The 22,274-nt window shown below is 55.1% G+C and overlaps 3 long non-coding RNA genes across 16 annotated transcripts; all 3 read right to left on the bottom strand.

Moving 5' to 3' along the window:
- Positions 1–3,564: 3,564 nt before the first annotated feature.
- LOC140645985 (uncharacterized) lies at positions 3,565–7,617 on the bottom strand. Of its 5 annotated transcripts, none has more exons than XR_012040189.1 (4): positions 7,516–7,617; positions 6,975–7,090; positions 6,408–6,538; positions 3,565–4,078 (listed from the first exon to the last, which is right to left on the bottom strand). It is a non-coding gene; the product is annotated as an uncharacterized lncRNA (long non-coding RNA). The 5 variants fall into 5 exon arrangements; XR_012040190.1 differs by having other exon boundaries at positions 6,975–7,127; positions 7,516–7,614; XR_012040192.1 differs by having other exon boundaries at positions 6,975–7,087; positions 7,516–7,614.
- A 21-nt stretch (positions 7,618–7,638) lies between these two features.
- On the bottom strand, positions 7,639–9,531 carry LOC140645989 (uncharacterized). Its single transcript, XR_012040209.1, has 3 exons — positions 8,920–9,531; positions 7,916–8,117; positions 7,639–7,774 (listed from the first exon to the last, which is right to left on the bottom strand). It is a non-coding gene; the product is annotated as an uncharacterized lncRNA (long non-coding RNA).
- A 2,914-nt stretch (positions 9,532–12,445) lies between these two features.
- On the bottom strand, positions 12,446–21,449 carry LOC140645986 (uncharacterized). Of its 10 annotated transcripts, none has more exons than XR_012040195.1 (6): positions 21,292–21,449; positions 20,158–20,486; positions 16,013–16,134; positions 14,747–14,845; positions 14,197–14,371; positions 12,446–13,195 (listed from the first exon to the last, which is right to left on the bottom strand). It is a non-coding gene; the product is annotated as an uncharacterized lncRNA (long non-coding RNA). The 10 variants fall into 10 exon arrangements; XR_012040202.1 differs by having other exon boundaries at positions 14,231–14,371; positions 14,747–14,842; XR_012040193.1 differs by having other exon boundaries at positions 14,231–14,371; positions 21,292–21,447.
- Positions 21,450–22,274: the final 825 nt, after the last annotated feature.

Below are 22,274 nucleotides of genomic sequence, written 5' to 3'. Positions count from 1 at the left end.
CCTCGTCCCTGGAGCTCGGCAGGCATCCTAGATGGCATAGAAAAGAACAAGAACACTCTTTTTTGGGAACAGAGATCTTAGGAGAGGTGCGATGGCAACAAAGCGAGTCCAAAGGGGGCTTACGGAGCTAAAAGCGTGCTGCTCGGGAGGCATCGTGACAGTAGCAGAGGGCTTCTGAGAGGGACAGACACAAGAAGGCTCGAGGGCGTGGTGAAGAAGTCCAGAGGGGATTTGAACAGACTACGGATGTCCTCAGGGGACCAGGGACTGAACAGAGGTGTCCTAGCTAGCAGAGAGGACAACATGAGTGCTCTGGAGATGAAAGATGTCAGCGGGAATGGTTCTCGGGAGCAAGAAGGGTGCAAATTGTGCTACAGAGCCACAGAGGGCTGCGGGCACGAGGACGGCCTCAGGAGGCACGGTGACGGCACAAGGCGGCTGCTGAGAGAGAGAGAGAGAGAGACAGACAGACAGACAGACAGACAGAAGGCAGCTCTGGCAGGCAATGCAAAACTCAAGAGGGTGTCCCAGCGATGTCCTCAGGGGATGAGCGACCGAACGGAGACGTCCTAGACAGCAGTGAATAAGGTAAGGGAGCTGTGGGGCACAACGACAGCCTGAGGAGGGGTTCTGTCCGAATAAGAGAGAGACACAAAGAGGGCTGCAGAGCTGGAAGGGTGCCGTGGGGCACGAGGACAGTCTCGGGCGGCGTCATGACAGGAACGAGGGGGCTCGGGGGTCGGGGGAAACGTGGACAAAGAGACAAACAAAGGATTGCTGACACAATGAGGTCCTCGGGAGGGGATCTGAACGGAGTAGAGATGTCCTCAGGGGACCGGGGACCGAACAGAGGCATCCGACATGGCGGAGGGAAGGCAAGAGTGCTCTGAGGGAAAACGGAAGCCTGAGGAAGCGTTGTCTCTGAAGAAGAAAGATACAAAGCCCGCTGCAGAACTAAAGGATGGCCATGGACCACAAGGGCGCTGGCAGGAAGCGTCGCGACAGAAACAGAGGGGTGCCGAGATGGCCAGAGAGACAGAAGGCGGCTTGAGGGCACAAAGGCACTGGGGAGGGGATCTGAACAGAGTACGGAGGTGACGAGGGAGACGCCGACCCACTGGAGGCAAGCGAGATGGAGGAGAGGACAAAGAGACTGCTCTGAGGAAGAGGGAGGAGATGTTCTTACAAAGCCAGAGGGGTACAAGTTACGCTTCAGAAATAACAGCATGCCGAGGAGACCCTCTAACGCCTCAGGATGAACGGAGAGAAGAGAAAAAAAAAAAAAAAAGACAGAAAGAAAATTTAAGCAGCAACAGGGTATGTGACAAGACAGAGAGAACTAAAAACACAGGGACAGACAGCTCGATAAAAGTCAATACAGAAAGAACACTGAAAAAGCAAAAGGGTACAAGGCAGAGGAGAAAAAATTTAAAAATAGGGAGAGCAAACTAGATAAAAGCAGGCATAGAGAAAAACTGAAAAACAAAGGCCTTCAAGGAAGAAAACAATAAAATAGAGGGACAGCAAACTAAATAAACAAAGACACAGAAACAACATTTAAAAAGCGACAGGGTGTCGTGGTTTAGCCCCAGCCGGCAGCTAAGCACCACGCAACCGCTGTCACTCCCTCTCGGTGGGATGGGGGAGAGAATTGGAAGAGCACAAGAAAACTGGTGGGTTGAGATAAGAACAGTTTAATAATCGGAACAAAATAGTAGGAATAATAATAATGAATTGTAATGAGGAGGAAAACCACAAGAGAGAGCGAGAGGAACAAAACCCAAGGGAGGGAAAATAAAAACGATACAACCGCTCACCACCCGCCGACCGACGCCCCGCCAGTCCCCGAGCAGCGACCGCTACCCCCGGCCAACTCCCCCAGTTTCTATACCGGGCACGACATCCTATGGTATGGAATAGCCCTTTGGTCAGTTTGGATCCACTGTCCTGGCTGTGCCCCTCCCATTTCTTGTGCACCTGCCAGAGCATGGGAAGCTGAAAAAGTCCTTGACTGGTGTAAACACCGCTTAGCAACAGCCAAAACATCAGCGTGTTATCAATCTTATTCTCATCCTAAAATCCAAAACACAGCACTATAGCAGCTACCTGGAAGAAAATTAACTCTATCCCAGCCAAAACCAGGACACAGGCTATGGCACAGGCTAGCATGAAACAGAAAATAAAGACAGTGAACTGGATACAAGGAGATAGAGAAAAAAATTCAAAAGCAACGTGACACAGGAAAGCCTGGAAATAATAAAAAAATAGGGTTAGACATCTGGGTAAAAGTAGGCAGAAAAAATTTTACAGGTCACAATATACAGCACAGATAGGGAAAAAATAAACAAGAGACAGAAAAAATACATACAAGTGAACATAGAAACAAAAATTCAAAAGCTTTTTCAATTCAAAAGACATTAAGAGAGGAAAAAAATAGCAAAAACCCAAGTAGATGGAGACATAAAAAGAAAAATTTAAAGGCAACTGGGCACAGCACAGACTAGAACAAATTAAAAAATGAGGACAGCAAACCGGATGAAGATAGACGAGGAAAGACAATTTAAAAGCAACGGGGTACAGGACAGACAGGAAACAATTAAACAGGGAGAGACATCTTGACTAAAGTAGACACAGAATGAAAATTTTAAAAGCAACAGGATACAGGAAAAAATTTAAAAAAAAAAAAAAAAAAAAAGAGAGACAGAAAACAAGAGAAGAGTACACCTAGAAACAAAATTTCAAAAAGAGAAGAATTATGAGAGTAAAAAAAATGAAAAATAGGGACAGTTTACTAGGAAAAAGTAGACGGGGTGCAGAGCAGAGGGAGCCACTGAAAAGAGAGACAGGTCACTGCGCAGAGGGAGGCCTAGAAATGCCATTTTCCCCAGCAATGCGGAAGAAGGCAGTGCGGGAAGAGTGAAATAAGAGCAGGTGGGGAGCTGGAAAGGGAGAGGCATAGAAAGGAAACATAGAAGGCGACGGTGTGGAGGGCAGCGCTAGCAGAAGGGCAAAAAGCTTTGGGGAGCCAAACAGCCTGAAAGGGAGACAGAGGCAGGTACAGGCAAGGAGGCAGGCAGAGGTCTGGAGAAGCACGGCAGAGAGGGGCCCGGACGCACGCGAGGGATGCGCGACCACCGCAGCTCCTGCCACCGCCGGGAGACCTTCAGCGCCCGGGCTTCTCTCTCGGCCCCTGCCCCTTCCTCCTCCACAGTGCCGGCTGCCTCGCCCGCCCAGGTGCCCCGATGCTCCTCTCCCAAGAGGCTTCCCAGAGACACGGCGGCTCACGTGTGCGGCCCATGGGGGCACCGAGCTCCCGGCACCACGTGCCGGTGGTGCGCTCTGCCGGGGACGGCTGGGAGGGATCCTTCCCGGCTGCGGGGACCGGCTGCTCCTTGCTGGAGGCAGCTGCCTGGGGAAGCCCCTTCCTTTCACTCCTCAGCCAGCTCCCGCAGGCAGGCATGCCTAGGCAGCTCCCTCCCCACGTAGAGCCCCTCGGCACAGCAGGACCAGCCCCTCCTCAGCCCTTTAAACCCTTAGCCCAGCCCCGGCCCTTTAAACCCTGGGCCCAGCCCCATCCTCACCTCATGGGTCCCACCTGTGCTGCCCCGGGCCACAGCTGGAGCCCATCGGGAACAGGGGGCCCATTACCCCAACCCTCACAAGCCAGACACAGCCAGCAACCTGGCACCGGCACGGGCAGACACCACCACCAAGCTGGCACCGCTGTGGGCAGATGCTGCCTCCAAGCTGGCGCCGGCCTGGCAGACTTTATTTTACGGCCCAAAGCCAAGGTTGGCCTCTAAACAAGAAAACATGTGAAAGCACCCTTACAGGATGCCGGTCCGGTGGTGTCCATGATAGCTCTCACAGCCTCCCACGTAATAGACAGCTCCCCTGTCCGGGACCATGTTTGGCATGTCCCAGGCCCTCCCCGCACCCATGCTGAAAATCAAACAGAACAATTAAGGACTCTGCTTCATCGCCTCAGCCTCCCAAAGAAGCTTCCTTCCTCTGCTGACGGTCGACGCGGATATCCTCGTGCTGTTCCTTGAATGCGGGCTGGCCTTGGGTGCCTGTGCTGCCAAAGGAAGAGAAAATGATCATGCTCTTGTAACGTGCTCCATCATCCTCTTGTTCTTCAAGAAATCAAAAGAAAGCTACCATCCCCATTGCTACATGACAGAAGTTTGTGCAGGAGACGGCTGAGCCCATCCCCAGAAATGGAAAACTCTGCTATGACCCTGCTTTGCCTTTTGGCGACAGCGCCCGCCATCGGTGTGCCCCAAACAGGCGAGGTCCCGTTCAGGCTGGCATCCGCCACAAACAGGGAACGTCCCCTGCGGCCTGGCGTCCGCCACAAACAGGCGACGTCCCCTGCGGGCTGGCGTCCGGCACAAACAGGCGACGTCCCCTGCGGGCTGAACAGAGTCAACTGAACAGAGTCTTCAGAAGAACTTAGTTGTGCATTCAGTTTACAAGTAAATCCCACCCAAGCAATGCTAGGGGGCATGCTGGCATAGAAAGGAATTCATGAGTTCATTTAGTATTTCCAGTGGAACATTCCATAGCTTGTAAAAACAGCCTTAAAGTCTTTTTCCCTGTTGCACCAACAACGCTTATTTTAGTTCTGCTTAAGGGGTCCCCTACAACTACTTACTACAGCATGTGTGGCTCCACTATCAATTAAAAAATCTAGTCTTTCATTCCCCAGCTTGACTGGAACCAGAGGATCGTCTGGGGAAACTTTCATAGACTCCTCCGGCCCCCTTCAGTCCAACCCAATCTCCGTCATGACTCCAACCCCTTCTTCTGTCTCTCTTTCCCGAGATGACTCAGACGGGGCGGACAATCTTTTTTCCAACGGCCCTCTCGCTACGATTTGCACGCCGATTCATTCCCAGGGGAATGTCATAACCATTTCTACTATTATTGCTACGGCCCCTTCCTCGCCCACAAAATTCACCTCGTGTATTTTCTCTCCCTTTTTCTCGGTCTTCTGTCAAGGCAGCCAACAAAGAAGCTTGCGGCGTTACTCGTCCCCGCTTCTCCTTCTCTCCTGTTTCCTCCCCACTATTACGTACCTTATACGCGACTGACAAGAACCGCGAGATTGTCATGCCATCCTCGCCCTCTACCTTTGTCATCTCTTTCTTATATCTGCTGCCGCTTGACCAATAAACGGCGTGTTCAATAACTTTGAATTGCTATCATCTTCCGGATCGAGATCTGATTAGATAAATTCTTAGGCTTTTGCACTCCATGTTGAATCCCATACCCAATTAACTTTGGATATTCCTTTACCCTCTGTAATCCCTCACACTTGTGTTTGGATCCCACTCCGGATCCTCCTTTGGGAGGTACGTAATGGTATTAGGCACCCCCCCACGCACACACACATTGTTGGACCAGTCCCTCTCTAGCCTTCTCTAAAATTGTTCTCCTCTCCTCAGGGGGAAACAAATATTCTAGGAGAGCCTGTACATCTCCCCAGTTAGGATTATGAGTCGTGATTAACAGTACTATACATTCCCTCTGGATTGTTTCGATAGGATCTGACTGCCCGTTGCCAGTTTAATAAAGCAGAAGCGGTAAAAGGTACGTGTACGGATACCGCTTCTTCCTTCAGGCCCTAGAGCCTGGCTGAGGGGAGCTTGAACTATCGGTTTCTGTCCCCTTGTTCTTTTAGAGACAGCACTCACAACTCCATTATCGCTTGAGCTATCAGATTCTGGCTGTTTTGGAGGAGCTACCAACAGCTGAATATCCTCTTCCGAATTTTCCCATTCAATACAACGAGGTTTTCCCTTTTTCTCTTTTAACGCATATATTCCAACCTGATGTTTAGAATCCACTAAACCACCTTTCTTCCTAATATCCCAATCGCGTCTTAACGAAAAAAAACCATATCCACGTAAGGCATTCCATCCCATTTTTCCGTTCTCCGACAAAACAACATTCCTTCCGATAGAGCGTTATATCTCAAGGATCCATTCTCAGGCCATTTTTCACCGTCTTCCAATCGAGATCGTGGCCACCGTTGATTACAATATCGTTTTAGCCCATTCTTAGTGGTGGGATCTCCCCCAATTTATTGCAATGCTTCAGGATGCATCCTAGAGGAGAGCAAAGGGGTGCCTCCTGGGAAGCAGCAGCGCCCACATCGGTACCGAAAACCCAGCATTTCTACACAAACCGGAACGAGGGACGTCTCCCTCTGTTGAACAGGACGGCGTGTAGAAACAAACAGAACTACGCTACTGCCACCTATCTTTCCTGGTGCGTCTTATGCAGAGCCCAGAACAGAACAGAGGGTGCCTGCTTCCCGAGAGATCTTGCCCCTACTCCCCCTTTTCTCCTATCCCCCCAAAATACCTCTTTTCGCTAGCATTGCACCGTTGTGTCGCCACCGCCCGACTGCAGGAGAGGAGCTGAAGGAGTCCCCGGTCGACAGGTCGGTGCGCGCCGGAGTCCGCTCAGGCCTCTTCTCCCCGTCGGACGCGGCAAGACGAACCGGGCGAGGCTGTCGGCTCGGTCCCATCTGGGGTGCCAAAACCGTTATCCCACAAGCGTGAGGTCGCTTGCCCGGTGTGCGAGATGCCAATATACACACAGGGCAGAGGTATGTTTATTTCATGTCTGCGCAGAGATGGGTGCTAGGCGGTAGCTCCGCAAAGCTAGCACAGAGTTCGGTCATACAAGTACAGTATTGATACGGTCTAGCTATGCATATGCATAAGTAATCACACAAAGCAGTTTTCTATCGGTCTACATTTCTCTTATGTCAACTTAAAGCTACAGCGCTATTTTAACGTGCTGCGCACACTGAGCGGTGAGGGCTCTCTGCTTGGGCCGGGTCTCCAGCTCGAGGGGTGTGACTTTTAGGATGATAACGAGGATAGTTTGCGGGAGGGTGCTTCTTATCACGCTCCTACTAGTTGTTTCGGATGGTTCCCAAACCATTTTAATTAGCTTACCTATTTCTTCAGGATGTGCTTCTCTCCCAAGGACAGTAATTCTCGTTTAGACGTTCCGCTTTCCAGCCTGCATCCTCCTTATCGGCTTTACCTAAGCCCTGGCCTTCCACCAGCTCCTGGTAGACGACACCGTTAGACTACAACACGACCGTTCTTTGACGCCCGTCAGTGGGATCGGAATTAGGAACAGAAAGAACAGGACAAGCTAAACACCCACACGAGCCTCACATCCCTAAGAAATGACTAAAAAACCCAAACGACCCCCATTTTAGATTGCATTGCCTTAGGGACCGCCTCCTTCAAGTGCCCGGGCGGAGCGGTGGAATCAGTCACAGAATTCACTTGCCTGCCAGGAGACAGCCCTTGTCCTCGCAAGGCAAATTTTTCAAAACAGCGTGCTATTTTCCCATTTTATCAACTACAGCGGGCTTGCCCTACCAGCACGAGTTGAGGACGTTTTCCTGTGGGTTCATTTGACACTCCATTAAGTTTTTAGCAGGCGCAAGCGACCAAGCGCGAGATAGAAAGTCAGCCAAGATACCGGCTGCCGTACAAAATTTCTTCAAGATTGCGCCTGCGGGAATCGCACAAAGCCCACGACGACTGAACAGGTATGTCGGAGGCCCCCCGGCAAACAGCGCCGATGTTTCGTGAAGCTCTTTTCCTGTCAAGAAAAGGGCCTTTTAGATGGTATCTCTGTTGGAATTCAGGCTGCTTCCTACTCATTCTGGCAAGTTCGCTTTCACAGCAACCCTGAGATCTTCAACCACCAAGCAACATTTGTAATTCTTGCTCTCTGCCTACGGGGAATTTCAGCGAATCAGAACACTACTTCAAGCAAAATTCCGGGTCTGTTTCACGCAAATCAAATATCTAAGCCGTGGACAGGTGTCTGTAGAAAGACGACGACTTTAAAAGATAAAGGGAAGTAGAGTACTCACTTTTCTGAAATGTCTTCCAGTCGTTCCATCGATTTAGCAGCCCGACCCAGCCGTCGAAATTCCGGAGCAACAGAGAGAGCAGTCGCACGTCCACGCCGTTCTCCCCTAGCCACAGAGCCTTCCGCTTTGCCCATTCCTGCCGACAGCCAGAGCATCGGCGCCGTAGCACCTTCGGAATAACGCACCTCCCACAGCTACGCACCTTTACAAAAGAACCGAGCAGCGTGTAAACAAACATTGCAACGGTTGCGGTAAGGGCTCAAACAGGGATGCCGATGTTATCACTCTGAGATTCAACAGCCACTAAAAATGTCATTTTTCTCCAGTATTACAGGAGTTCATTGGCTAGCGTCAAAAAAATTTTGTTGAAAATTCATTGTTTGAAGCATGACTTCCAAATGCAAACTTTAAGCAATTCTCGTGAGTCTTTAACTGAGCGGCATTCAGGATCTGACTAAAACAATGGCGGAACGGAGGGCTAGAAGCCCAAAACTAACTCACCATCCTGGCAACTATGGGAGACTTTTGGTGACTGTGGGGGAACTGAGCTTGGGAAGCTTTGCCCAGTCTGGCAATAGAAAGCTAAGGCCCTGCAAACACGGTACGTTTAACCAAAAAAAAAGGGGGGGGGGGGGGGGGGGATATATGTTGTTTTGTAGTTCCTCTGCTTTCTACACAGAACCAAAGCAGTTTTAGTTCAGTAACGAATGTTCACACTTCCACACGGCACTCTTACAAACATCGGTCACTGCTAATAAGCAACGGATGTAGTGGGTACAGAGAAACCTCCTGTCCAGCAAATGCTTTAAGCTTTTCTACGTTCATGACTTTACTTCCCAGGTGCCTGCAAAGACCCTTACTCTGCCCTGCCCCACCCAACCCGTTCTATTTGGAACGATTGCTGAAAAACACGACCATTCCACAGCAAGTAAGCAACTGACATCCCGACCCAGAGCTTTCCCTTACAGGACAATGCCAAAGCCAAGCCCAGAATTTTTACTTGCCGATGACCGGCAGCGTGCGAGAGCAGAGCCGGACGCGAGGACTTCCCTCCGGGATGGCAGATCCGCTGGTGCGCGCACACGCATGCGCGGTGCCGAGCTGCAGTTCCGGCTTCCGACCCTCCCGACGACCAAACGTCAGTACCTCAGGGGGGGAGCCGCGCATGCGCGGTGGCGCATTTTCAAGTGCTCGCTGCTGCCGCTCAGTGGACCAATGTGGGTACTGCAGCTGGGGAGCCGCGCATGCGCGGTGGCGCAATTTTGTTGGTGCTCGCTGCTGTCGCCCGGTGGACAAAACGCAGTACTGCAGCTGGGGAGCCGCGCATGCGCAGTGGAGGACTTTCGGGTGCTCGCTGCTGCCTCCGTGTGGGCAAAGGCCGGTACTGCAGCTGGGGAGCCGCGCATGCGCGGTGGTGCATTGTCCCGAGCTCGCCGCTGCCACCGTGTGAACAAAAGTCGGTACTGCAGCTGGGGAGCCGCGCACGCGCAGTGGTGCAATTTTTTTCGTGTTCGCTGCTGCCTCCGTGTGGGCAAAGATGGGTACTGCAGCTTGGGAGCCCCGCATGCGCGGTGGTGCACTTTCCCCCAGCTCGCTGCTGCCGCCCGATGGACAAAAGTCAGTAATGCAGCCAGTGAGCCGCGCATGCGCAGTGGCGCATTTTCCCGAGCTCGCTGCTGCCGCCGTTTGGACAAAAATCGGTACTGCAGCTGGGGAGTCGCGCATGCGCGTTGGTGCATATTCCCGAGCTCGCTGCTGTCACCGTGTGGACAAAAATCGGTACTGCAGCTGGGGAGGCGCGCATGCGCAGTGACGGACTTTCGAGTGCTCTCTTCTGCCGCCGTGTGGACAAGATGCAGTACTGCAGCTGGGGAGCCGCGCATGCGCAGTGGTGCAAATTTTTTTTCGTGCTCTCTGCTGCCGCCGTGTGGACAAAATGCAGTAGTGCAGCTGGGGAGCCGCGCATGCGCCGTGGCGCATTTTCCCCCAGCCTGCTGCTGCCGCCCGCTGGACAAAAGTCGGTACTGCAGCCAGGAGTCGCGCATGCGCGCTGGCGCAATTTTTTCCGTGCCTGCTGCTGCCGCCATGTGGACAGAGTTCGGTACTGCAGGTGGGGTGCGGCGCATGCGCAGCGGCGGACTTTCGAGTGCCTGCTGCTGCTGCCGCCATGTGGACAAAAATCGGTACTGCAGCTGGGAGCCGCGCATGCGCAGCGGCGGACTTTCGAGTGCTCGCTGCTGCCGCCGGGTGGACAAAGTTCGGTACTGCAGCTGGGGAGCCGCGCATGCGCAGTGGTGCATTTTCCCGAGCTCGCTGCTGCCGCCGTGTGGACAAAAGACCGTACTGCAGCTAGGGAGTTGCGCATGCGCGGTAGCGCATTTTTCCCGAGCTCGCTGCTGCCGCCGTGCGGACAGAGGGCGGTACTGCAGCTAGGAGTCGCGCATGCGCGGTGGTGCTTTTTTATGCTCGCCCCTGTCGCCCGGTGGACAAAAGTCGGTACTGCGGGTGGGGAGCCACGCTTGCGCAGTGGCGCATTTTAAAGTGCTCGCTGCTGTCGCTCAGGGGAACAGGGTCGGTACTGCAGATGGGGATCTGCGCCTGCGCAGTGGGTCTTTGGGCTCGCTGCTGCTTCCCGGTGGACAAATGTCGGTACTGCAGCCCGGGCGCCGCGCATGCGCATTGGCGCATTTGTGTTGTGCTCGCTGCTGCCGCCCGGTGACCAAAACTCGGTACTGCAGCTGTGGAGCTGCGCATGCGCGGTGCCGCATTTTCAGGTGCTCGCCGCTGCCGCCCTGTGGACAAAACCCGGTACTGCAAGCTGGGGAGCCGCGCATGCGCGGTGGCGCCTTCGCCCGACCTCGCTGCTGCCGCCCTGCGGACAACAGTCGGTACTGCGGCTGAGGAGACGCGCATGCGCGCTGAAGCATCTGTTTTGTGCCTGCTGCTGCCGCCCGGTGACCAAAAGTCGGTACTGCAGCCTAGGAGCCACGCATGCGCGGTGCCGCTTTTTCGTTGTGCTCGCTCCTGCCGCCCCGTGGACAAGCGTCGGTACTGCTGGTGCGGCCCGGCGCATGCGCGGTGGCGCATTTTCCCGTGCTCTCTACTGCCGCTCAGGGGAACAGCGTCGGTACTGCAGCTGGGGAGCCGCGCATGCGCGATAGCGGTTGTTTGGGGTTTTGGGGGGGGGGTTGTTGTTGGTTTTTTTTTTCTGCTCGCTGCTGCCTCTGTGTGGACAGAAGTCGGTACTGCAGCTGGGGAGAGCTCGCTCTGCCTTGTTGCCATTTAAAATTTCTTCGTCTACATCCTCTTTTTATGCACTTTTAAACTCCTTTTTTTAGTCATATATATGAGTTCTTTTTCTATTTTATCACCCTATATATCTCGATTTAGATTTTTTTCATATTCTACCATCCTTTATATAATAGAGTAAACAGAGGGGTTTCTTGTCAAATCTTTTTACGTATATATAAATAAAATTTTTCAATATACATAAAAATGAGAGATTTTTCTCTGCTTCAATGCCTCACACCCCTATTTACAGTTTTTCATTATTTAATCCCTCCCCCACCAATTCTCAGGCATTTGGGGGCTGTCACCCCCCTTTCGGGGGGGGTGAACTGTCCCGTGACCCCCCCTCCCCCCACTCAACCTGCTCCTCTGCCACATCACCATCGTCCCCCCCAGTGACACTGGGGTGCCCCAATAGACATCATCACAACCCAGCCTCCCCTCTTCTTCGTCACACCCAAAAGACAAACAAAACAAGGGAAACTGCCCCAACTGCCACCTCCTTATGTCACCGAAATCGGGAATCAAACTCCTTAACACCAATGTAGTATTAAGAAGCAGGCATTCTTTACTACGGCACCGGATGCACGGGGGATCGCTCCACCTACCGTGCATACCGCAGGTTACATCAGCCGAAACTTATATTGTCCAGTTACATACATATGCATCAAGTTTCCTGGAATGATAATGCATATTCATTCTATTTCCCGGAACTAATTATCATACTTGCGTGGTCATTACGCATGCGTCCTTGAGCTCCGAGGGGCTTCCGTGGGGGTCTCTGGTGGTCCTTGGTGGCCGTACAGGTGTGTCCTTTAGTCGACCCCTTCTTCTGGACATGCGCAATCCCACCTTGCTTATGTAAGCTCGTGGCCTTCTTCATGGTGCATGGTTCCTAACAATGATTCGGCACCCTTAGCACAAACCAATTATTCTAACCACCCTTGACTCTTTGTCAAGATGGGCTGGGGCTGTACTGGGAACGTAGCAGCATGACCGTACTACTCCTTGTCCAATTGTCTTTGGGCATAGTAGCATAGCCATAGCCATAGGTGTACAAACACAATATTAAAGCATTGTCTAACCTGCTCCTATCTCTATGTTGCTTAGTTACAAAAGAACAAACTAACAATTTTGGTTACATCTGGTTACACTTACTTTCATCAGGCCATTTACATATGTACATGCCCCACCAAAAAAGGGGAGCTCCGCTAGAAAAATAAAGCGGGGGCAGCCCCCAGCCCCTGTCCCGCAGCCTGGCAGCCGCCCCACGCCATAGGGGAGCGTGCCCGAGGACGGTGCCACGTCTCTCGCTCGGCCTCTGCTCCGCCATCTTCCCCCTCCCTTCCCGCGCTGCGACGGGCTCCCCAGGGCAACAAACGGCCCCGGTCCCTCTCGGCCCCGGGCTCTCCCCACCACCTGCGGGGCACCCACCGCACACAGAGCCAGGAGCCTCCAGCCACAGGGCTGGCCCCTGACCCTCACCATGCTTCACCACCCGCAGGGAAACCTGGCCGGGGGGATCTAGGGAGCACCACCAGACGCTTACAGCAAGACCGCTGAAAAACAAAAACCCCACATTCCCTTTCAGCACATGAAAAAAAAACAGCACAGCAGAAAGTACAGGGATTCAGTCAGAATAAGGGATAGGAGAGGAGCTGAGCTAAAGCAGGATTCTAGGGAAACGGGTCCGCTCCAGATACAGCGCACGCTTTAACAGCTACACTTCCTGACTGCAACGCTTCAAATCCCTATTGAGACCAAGCGGTAGGATTTTCAACACCTTCTTCACCTAAAAGTGAACGCTCTTGCTGCTCTTGGAAAACGCCTCATCGCTTCCTTCCAGCACTGCTGCAGGGAGACAACCCGGTGAGGCTGCAGGACAAGGCCGGACCGTCATCAGAATCTACGCTTACGGATCCACCACAACGGCTACGGCCCTCGCGGCTGCTGCTGCTGCTGCTGCACGTCTTGCTCGCTCGGTCAAGAAAGCTGAAAGGGAAGTGTAAACCTTTAGAGAGTAACATGGAAAATAAAGAACACATCTCAGTAATTCACTCTACGCTAAAAAGGTGGCCGTATGTTTATATACATCCAACAACAAGACTTACACTAGAAAAGCATTTGAGTTTCCTTTTGCATTCATTTACCTTGCACAGCTGGGATACCGTTAAACCATCTCTCTCCAAAATGCACGGTTATAACGTGACTGGGGGGGGTTGTGCGCTATGTCCCTCCTAGTGACATCTGCCCAGCTGCGCTGCCCAAGAGAGACGCTACTGAAGCGCCAGGGAAACGCGCCATGGAAAGAGAGGCAGAAATAAAGCACTGCAGAGCACGCCGTCAAAATACTGGGGAAAACCCCGTAACGTTCAGTTGCCTCTCTCTTGAAACACGGAGAACAAATACCTCACTGCTGAAACACACCTCCTAAGTTGCATGCCACAGCTATTGGGCAGTTACAGTTTCAACAGTGCCAGTCACTTTGTCAATGACACCATTTTAACTTCTGTTTAAAGTTCCAGTTTGATAGAAAAGTCAGTGAGATAAGAGATCCCCCAGACGGTTTCACTGGGGGGAGGGGGGCGCAGAAATCAAATCCCCAGTGCTGCAATACATCAGGCTACCAAAAGGGACCGGCAGATTTGCTAATGCTTTTGGCTGTACCGAAGCATGCAGAGGAACGCCTTTCCATCATATCTCGGCTGTTGCAACCGAGAACCAAAGACCAGCGATGCCATCAGCTTTTGGAAGACGTGCTGGGCTTGGGTCCTTGGAAGGAAATTGACTTTTCTGGGTGTTTTTAAAGAGAGTGAAAAGTCTTGCTGCTGATGACTTCTACTGGCACGTCCAGCCGCTCCGATGGGAAGTTCATCAAATGCAACTTCTTTGAATGAGAAGGATTGCCAGTCGGGAAAATCTCTTCCCAACTGAAGTCAAAAATTACACACCGTAGCTTCAGGAAAAAGGACCTTCTCGAAGCAGTAACTCACCAAAACCACATCAGGACTCACTGGCGGTACTTACAAGGCTGCTAACGCTTCTTGGGAAAGCCTGGAAAACACGCGGAAGCGACGCCCATTTGTCCCGTTTTGGCCACGTCTCTTCTTTGACCTTGACGGCTTTTCGTACGGATGCTAGGATCGCAGTAAGGCTTTTCAAGTACTGCTACAAGATATTTTAAAACCTTACTGACTGAAAAAGCAGAAAGCTTTTCCCAGGAAAACAAAGGCTCTTTCTTCTGAACACCTGAACTCTTCCCAACAGTTTCTTTCCTCTTTTAGTACAAAATTATTTTCACAGTATCATTTCATAGGAAGCGCACAGAAACAGAAGATTACGCTTTCGGGAAGAGAAAAGAAACGGAGGGAAGTCAGCTTTGCGTAGGCACGCTCCAGAACACGCTTTTTCTATCTGTAGTATTTGTGTTGAAATACTTCACAGAAAAACTACAGAAGGAGAGTTGGCACATTCTTCACCTTAACTTTCAAGTCCCCGCTACGAGTACCTTAGGAAAAACGCAGGCACACATCGTAGACATACCGTGGACTTGCAGACCACTACGGATCCTTTCCGTCCGTCTTGCACTTTCCTGGCAGAAGAAAGGGCGACCACGGCGAAATGGTGGCGGCTGACATTCTGCTGAGAGAGGAAAAAACCCTTTAGCATAAAGCTGGGTAGGAATCTAAAGCTTCCTTTTTGGTGAAGCTTGGTGAAGACTACAACTGAGCAGAGGAAAAGTGTTTTGCATCATCTTCGGTACAGTTGACGATACAGGCCGCTAGAGCTTGGGCGCTTTTAGACAACCGTGCCTTTTTTGACTCACGGGCAGCTTTGGTTTGCGCAGCAAAAGCGCAGCAAGAAGACGGCACGCCCTCAGACCCAGAGCGCAACCCTCCGGATGGCCACACGCCCTCGCTGTTTTGAGGAGGAGCCGCCGAGCATCCCTGCGAGCACAGCTGCACGCGCAACATCACTTTCACCTACGCTGATTTCAGCGGATGCAGTTTCTGAAGCTTTACACTGAAAACCGTATCTTGACACTTCGCCACAGGAGAAGCGATCCGTAACTAGAACCCCACAAAAACCTTGAAACACCACTTGCAATCCCACAGCAGCGACAGCTTCAGAACTATTTAGACCAGGAACAAGGGAGAAAAATAAAACCGCTTCATCGCACGCACGGGAAAGCGGCAGAGAAAAGGGTCAGCATTCGTAGCCCTCACAGAAAACAGGCATTCTCCTTCCCTTCCTAAAGCCCTCTCTTGGGTCTAAATACCGCAGCACTACCGTGGCAGTATCGAGAGCAGGGAACAACAGCCCCGCCGCTGGACGTTTACGTAGCGGCATACATAAACAGAGGGACACGTTTTGCCACGCACAACCCTGAACTTCCTGAAAATTCACGTTTACCAAAAAGAGCCACTTGGAGCATACTGCCCAGCAGCGTTTGGCAATAAAACTGCCATGTGGTGGACCCACGCAAATCGCTCGGTAACTTGCTATTTGCTTCCCGTTGTTTTTCTTCCTTCGGAAATTCTACTTGCGGCCAAGTTATTCACTACGGCTTCAAGCATTGACCTTCCTGGGATTACCAGCACATCTACACAGGCAAGTAACTTACCTGCTCTTCTACCGTTGTCCAAATTCCAATTACAGTCATGAAAGAGGAGTGAAAGAGAAGAAAAGGAGAGCTCAGGCAGCAAGAGAGCTCTGCAGGCTGCCGCCACTCAGCGTCGCACTCTTCTTTTTAAACCACACACACGCGCCCCCCACAAACAAACAGACCAAAACCCCGTGACCTTGTACCTTTTTTCTTTCAGAGCTCATCCCTGTCTCAGCACGCCGTCTTGTCAAAGCGTGAAGTGCAGATGATCTGTAGCCCAATGACATTTGCGTGCGATGGATACGTGTTCAGAAGGAGTCCAGATCTGTAAGACAGGTGCCGTTTTGGTGGTTTTAATAATCATCACTGAGTGCATTGACTGACACGTTTGGAAGGAAACTAACTGTTGTGGTTTAGCCCCAGTCGGCAATTAAGTGCCACCCAGCAGCTGGCTCACCCTCCCCCCCCAGGGGGATGGGGGAAAGAAGCCAAGGAGCAAAAGTCAGAAAACTCGTGGCCTCAGATAAGAAGAGGTTAATCATTGGAACAAAACAAGAAGAAGAATGAATTATCATGAGAAGGAAAACAACAAGACAGCAAGAGAGGAACAAAACCCAGGAAAAACAAGGGATGCAAGCCCTCACCACCCGCCGACCGATGCCCAGCCACTCCCCAGCAGCGATCCCTATCCCCCGGCCAACTCCCCCCAGTCTCCATACTGGGCATGACGCCAGATGGCACGGAATAGCCCTTTGGCCAGCTTCCATCAACTCTTTTGGCCGTGTCCCTCCCAGTTTCTCGTGCGCCCGGCAGAGCACGGAAGCTCAAAACTCCTTGACCAGTGGAAGCATTTCTTAGCAACAACTAGAACATCACTGTGTTATCAACATTATTCTCATCCTAAAATCCAAAACACAGCACTCTACCAGCTACTAGGAAGAAAATTAACTCTATCCCAGACGAAACCAGGACACTCATTCCCTTTTAAACGTAGCGTCTCCTTGGGGGAAAAAAAATGTGTTAGAGACAGAAAAAAAAAAAAAAGACAACTCAGGGCTCCCAACCACCACCGAGCAGTGGGGAAATTAACGAAAGTGAAGACAAAGAGCAGCAACGCTGTAATCCTGATCACGGACTTCAGAGACCCTCCAAGTCTACACCTCAAGCCTAGGAATGACTAGTCCTTTTTTGGAAGGACAAACTTTTTTTACATAAAACTCCTAGACTGAAGGCTCCACAGAAGAGAATGCGGATTGACCCACAGCACAGCATGCCATCAACACTCTAATGAAAAAAAAAAAATTGAATAAAATCAAGTTGAAATGTCAGTTTCCATCACATTTCACTCATTCTATTTCTACTGGCGTCTAGGTGCTCCAAAATTAACTCTACTGACACCATAGGTTACTAACAATGTAGTTGTGCATATAAAAAGAAAAGGCTCTTGCCAACTTGCCCATAAAGTTAGTCTGAACAAACAGAAGAGAAACACTTGACCCTGAAGAAGGTAACAGGCAGCTCTTCATTTATCCGAGATGAAAGTTCATTCTTTTACCCGAAAGGAAAACCTTCGGAACTGCCAAGGGACCAATCCAGGAACGAGGCACGCTCTGTTACCCGCAGGTCTTCATCACCTTTTCTGCACTGGCAGCAGATTTGCCTTTTCTCTGGGTTTCAGGCGGAGCATCTGTAGCGTCCCTGAACTCGCAAAGGTTTCTCCCCGCTCCCCCGGCCCCATACGCGCGATTCCCTGAGCGGCAAGCGGGACCGACCACGCGGGATTTTCTGCACGTGACGCCGAAGGTGACACTGGGAAAAGAGGAGGCAAGAAATGATCCTGTTTGTCACACCCAGCCGACGGGGAAAACACAGGGGAGGGTTCTGCCAGAGGGGCCCTGCGGGGCCAGGCCGTGCACCCCGGCAGCTCCAACCGACCGGCCCCTCTCCCCTTTGCCAGGTACCTGGGAGACACCGCTGCCTCCCGCTGCCGCCTCGCCCGCGCCCCCTCGCAGCAGGGCTGCCCCAGGAGAGCCGGGGCACCCCACCTCGCTCCCACCCCCAGGAACGGGACCGGGAGACGCCCTCCATGCAGGGAGGGGCGCAGGGCGTGGATTTAATCCCCGAGGGAAGAGGCCAGGCTCCCCGCTGGCAGAAGGACCGCCCGCCTCCCTGCTGCTCAGAGACGCTGGCTGGGGACAGCCCTGCCTGCGCCCGGCCGCTCTGCAGCCCCGCTGGGAGCGCAGTCCGGCCGACGGATGCTCCAGCGAATAGACGCTCCGGCTCACGGCCGCCCCCGCTCAGCTAACGTTGCCTCTGGCTAACGCACGCTCCAGACAGCGGACACCCCATCTCCTTCCAGCTCCTCCTCGCTACAGCTCTGGCTAACCGAAGCTCCGGCTCCGCACCGAAGCTCCGCTGGATTTCAGCTCCTTCTCCTTACGAGCTCCAGCTATTTGCCACAGTCTGGGCTTTGGACAAGCTCGGAAAGCAGTCGCTGTCAGAACTTGAATATGACTATTAAAACATCACAGCTGGACGCTGTGGAAATACCGATTCATCAGTTTGTACGATTAAGTAGTTAAGAACTATTCTCAGCAGCGTACAAAGAAGAGCTGGGCTCCAAGAGGGCGTGCGGGGTCTGAAAAGCACCCTTCCCCCCCCAGAGGCCACCTCAGACCGAGAGGCTGGCCCGGGGCACGCCGACCTCCCGAACTCTGGGCTCCGACGCGACCAGACCCCCACCCTCCAGGGAGGGTCCGTGCACCCTGCCCACCCTCTGCTTTCGCCCGCAGCCCCCAACGCCCTCCCCCCGCCCTGCGCAAACAGCCAAACTGGCTTCTGCTTTGGGCCCCCAAACCAGCTCCCATTTCTGAGCCCACAAACCCACCTGCTCAGCCTGTTCTCGAGTCCCAAAATGCAGCACTTCACCTCTGCTCCTCAGCCCAAAACGTACCGCCGGTCCCCTCTGGCAGGTCCTGAAAACGCACCACTCAAGCTGTTTCTCAGCCCCAAAGTCAGCCACCTCAGCCTCTTTTCAAGCCCCGAGAACACAAGACCTGCTCTCCATTTTCAGGCCCCAAACCAGCTCACCCTCTCTGCTTTCCGACCCCTTTGCAGTCCCCATGCGTGATGCTGCGGGGTGGGGGGAGCGGAGCCACCCCACAGCCCTGCACCCCCAGGGCCACACGTGCACTTTTTGGGAGCGCTTGGGCACTGCGGAGGGCCCGGCCCCACACCTCTGCGGGGCCGCACCAGCACAGGCAGGGCATCGCTTTATTACGGCTGCTTCCGGCTCGCTTTCTCCGGCACTGGTTGGGGGTGCCGGGCCCGCACCCCAAACCCCCGCAGCCCCAAGCACCCCTGCGGGGAGCCGGGCCCAGCTGCCTCCAGGAACCCCCGCCCGCCGCAGCCGCGGCCCTTCCCCGCCACTCCGGCCACCGGCACCCGCCCGGCGCCGCAGGAGCCCCCCGGGCCGCCGCTGCCCCACCTGCGCCGGGAGCGGCAGAGGCTGCCCAGCTCCACAAGCAGAACCTGAGAGCCAGATGGGGCTGCCCCTACTCCCCCCGGCTCGCACACGGGTTCGGCCCCAAAACCCTCCGACGAACCCCAGGAGAGCGCTCGGCCCGGGGCTGCTTTTTCCCCCGCCAGTCCCAAGAGAACAGAGCCTGCACCCGCCCCTATTTCATACAGGGATGGGGAGCAGGACAGAGGACTGGAAAGAGAAAAGGAAGACAAGGGAGAAGACTGAGGTGCCGCCAGAGAATGAAAGGCCGAAAGAAAAGGTCAGAGACGTAGAGGAAATCAAACACAACAGGGACGAGAAGCCCTGCAGAGAGATGGAGCAAGAAAAGGCAGGGTCAGCGAGCAGGACAGAGGGGTAGAGAGGTGGGGGGAAAGGAGAGGAAGAAGAACAGAGGAACGTGACGGCGACAGGGCGCAGGACATACAGACAGAGAGAGAAAACCACAGGGAACAGGACAAAGGGACTGGGAAAGCAAGAAAGGGTCAGATTTGTACAAAGAGACCAAGAAGGAAAAAGGGGAAAAAAAGCAAGCCATGGGCTAGAGGACAGAGGCAGAGGAAAAAAGGGCCAGGGAGCAGGACAGAGAAGGAGAGAAAGGAAAAAGCGGAGACAGGGAAGAGGGTCAGGGAGAGGAAGCAAAGGGCAGGGAGCAGGAGAGAGGTGGAGAAAGAAGCGCTGGGGCAGAAGGATAGAAAGAGAACAAAGACAGACAGGAAGAAGGATGGCGGACGATAGAGAGAGGGGAAAAAGAAGGACGAGGAGCAGGACACAGATTGTCAGACAGGGACAGGGAGCAAGACCACGCGCTGGCTGACGCATACAGACCCTGCGGTGCACGCTGGCGGCCTGGCCTGCCGCGGACTACGAGGAGGGATCCTTCCTCACCCGGAGAGGCAGGCTCTCTCTTGCCTGCAGCGGGAGGCAGCCGCCAGACGGCCTTCCATTTCTTCTTCTTTACCCTTCTCTGGCTTCTTTCTCCAGCTTCAGCCGCGGCAGCTCCTGTCCACAGCCAGCAAGCGCTCCGCCCGTCCCTTTTCGCCCACACGCCGCGAGGAGAGCCAGGCCAGGCACAGACAATCCACGCAAGCCTGAGGCGGGTGCCGTCACCGGCAGCCCCAGGGGAGGAAGGGACGACCGTGTCCTCAGCGCAGCCTCTGGGAGAGGGAAAGAAGAAGCAGCCGCCGTTATTACCGCAGATCGCCCCCGGCTGAAGCCTCTCCTTCCGCAGGGGCTTCTCGAGACGCGCGGAAGGCCAGCTTGCCACCGGCACGACGGGGCTTGGGAGCGACCTGGGGCTACGGGACAGGCTTCAGGGGAGGGGCTGGAGCTGGGGGCAGCTGCGCGTGGGGGGGCAAGCGGGGCCGGGGGAGGCTCAGGGGGAGCTCTGGAAGCGGGGAGCCGCCCGGCGTCTGCGCCTGGGGGGGTGTCCGCCTTCTTCCCCTCTCCCCTTCTCTCAGCTCTCGGGCAACTCCCTGGGGCTGCCCTGACCCAGCTCGCCTCCGGCACACCGGCAGCCTGCCGCAGCGGGCACTTTCAGGCTTCCCGTCCCGCAGCCAGCGGGCAGAACACACCCCCGCGCCCGCCAAACGGGCTCGCTCGCCTTACCGCTGCCCCAGGACGCCCGCCGCCGCCGAGACCCGCGCCCAGCGCGCCGCCATGCCGCTCCCGGGCACCGCGCATGCGCCGGCGCGCCGACGGCGCGCCGGAGGGGCCAGGGCTGGCGCCCGAACGCCGGGCGGCAGCACCGCGCTGCGGCCGTGCCGCCGCGGCAGCAGCGGAGGCGGCAGCGCCGCTGCGCCCTTGTGCGGTGTCGGCGCTGCAGTACCGCGCCGCGGCACCGGCAGCAGCGAGCACCCGGCGGGCGGCGCGGACCCAGGGGCGGCACCGGCGCTGCAGTTCCGCGCCGAGCGCCCGCCGGCAGCGTGCACGCGGGCGGCGGCAGCGGCGGCGTTTCCTTACCGGGAGGCAGCAACGAGCGCGGCGGCGGCGCTTCGCAGGCACCGCGGCACCGCCTTGCCGTTACCGGCGGACGGCAGCCGCGGTGAGCACGGCGGCACCCCACCGCACATGCGCGGTGCCGGACCTGCAGTACCGCGTTTCCTCCGCCAGAGGGGAGCAGTGAGCGCGGGCACCGCCGCGCGCCCGCCCGCCCGCCCCCCCCCCGCGCGCGCGCGCGCCACGTGCCCGAGGCCGTTCCCCGCCGGCAGACGGCTGCCGGCCCCGGCAGGTACCCGGAGGCCAGCATGGGGCGAGGACGCACCCCGGCGTGCTGCACACACCAGCGGGGCTGTCCGGAACCTCCCTGCCGAAAGACTACATCTCCCGGCATGCCCTGCCAACAACGTGCCCGACCACAAGCTGGCTACCCCAGGACTACAGCTCCCAGCATGCTGCGGGCTGCTGCCTTCTGTGCCATTTAACCCTATGGGGACACCGGCCCCTACGCCCTCCTCCCCTCACCAGCACCCGCGGGACCCCGCCGCGCCTGCGGAGGCCGGCTCGCAGGGCCGGGATTCCCAGCACCACCACCGGCTCCGCTTCGGGTCCGATGCTTCCCCACCTGCCCCGCACCCCTCCGCACGACCTGGAAACCCCACACACACAGACACGCACCCGGGGACGGGGACGGGCTTTGTGTCGGGACCACCCTTTTGCAGGGCCCCGACCCGACCCAGCAGCTTCCCCAGCACTACCCCTACCCCCCGGTGAGCCCCAGCGCTCAGGCAGCCCCGCGTGTCCCTGTGCGGCCTCCCCCCTGTCCCGGGGCATCAGCTTTCCCCCATCCCCTCGGCTTCTGGGCCACCCGCGACCCCGGCGCCGCACCCTCCGCTCCTTGGCCCTAGTGCGGGTCTTCCTGGACCCGGTCGCTGTTGCCCCAGCCCCACCTCCCCCTTTGTGTCACCTTCCCCGGGATGTTCCCGGTCGCAGGGACCGCCCCCCCC

Source organism: Ciconia boyciana, unplaced genomic scaffold (assembly GCF_034638445.1).
Source record: "Ciconia boyciana unplaced genomic scaffold, ASM3463844v1 HiC_scaffold_71, whole genome shotgun sequence".
In the NCBI taxonomy this organism is placed as follows: Eukaryota; Metazoa; Chordata; class Aves; order Ciconiiformes; family Ciconiidae; genus Ciconia; species Ciconia boyciana.
This window is presented reverse-complemented; position numbering and strand designations above follow the sequence as displayed.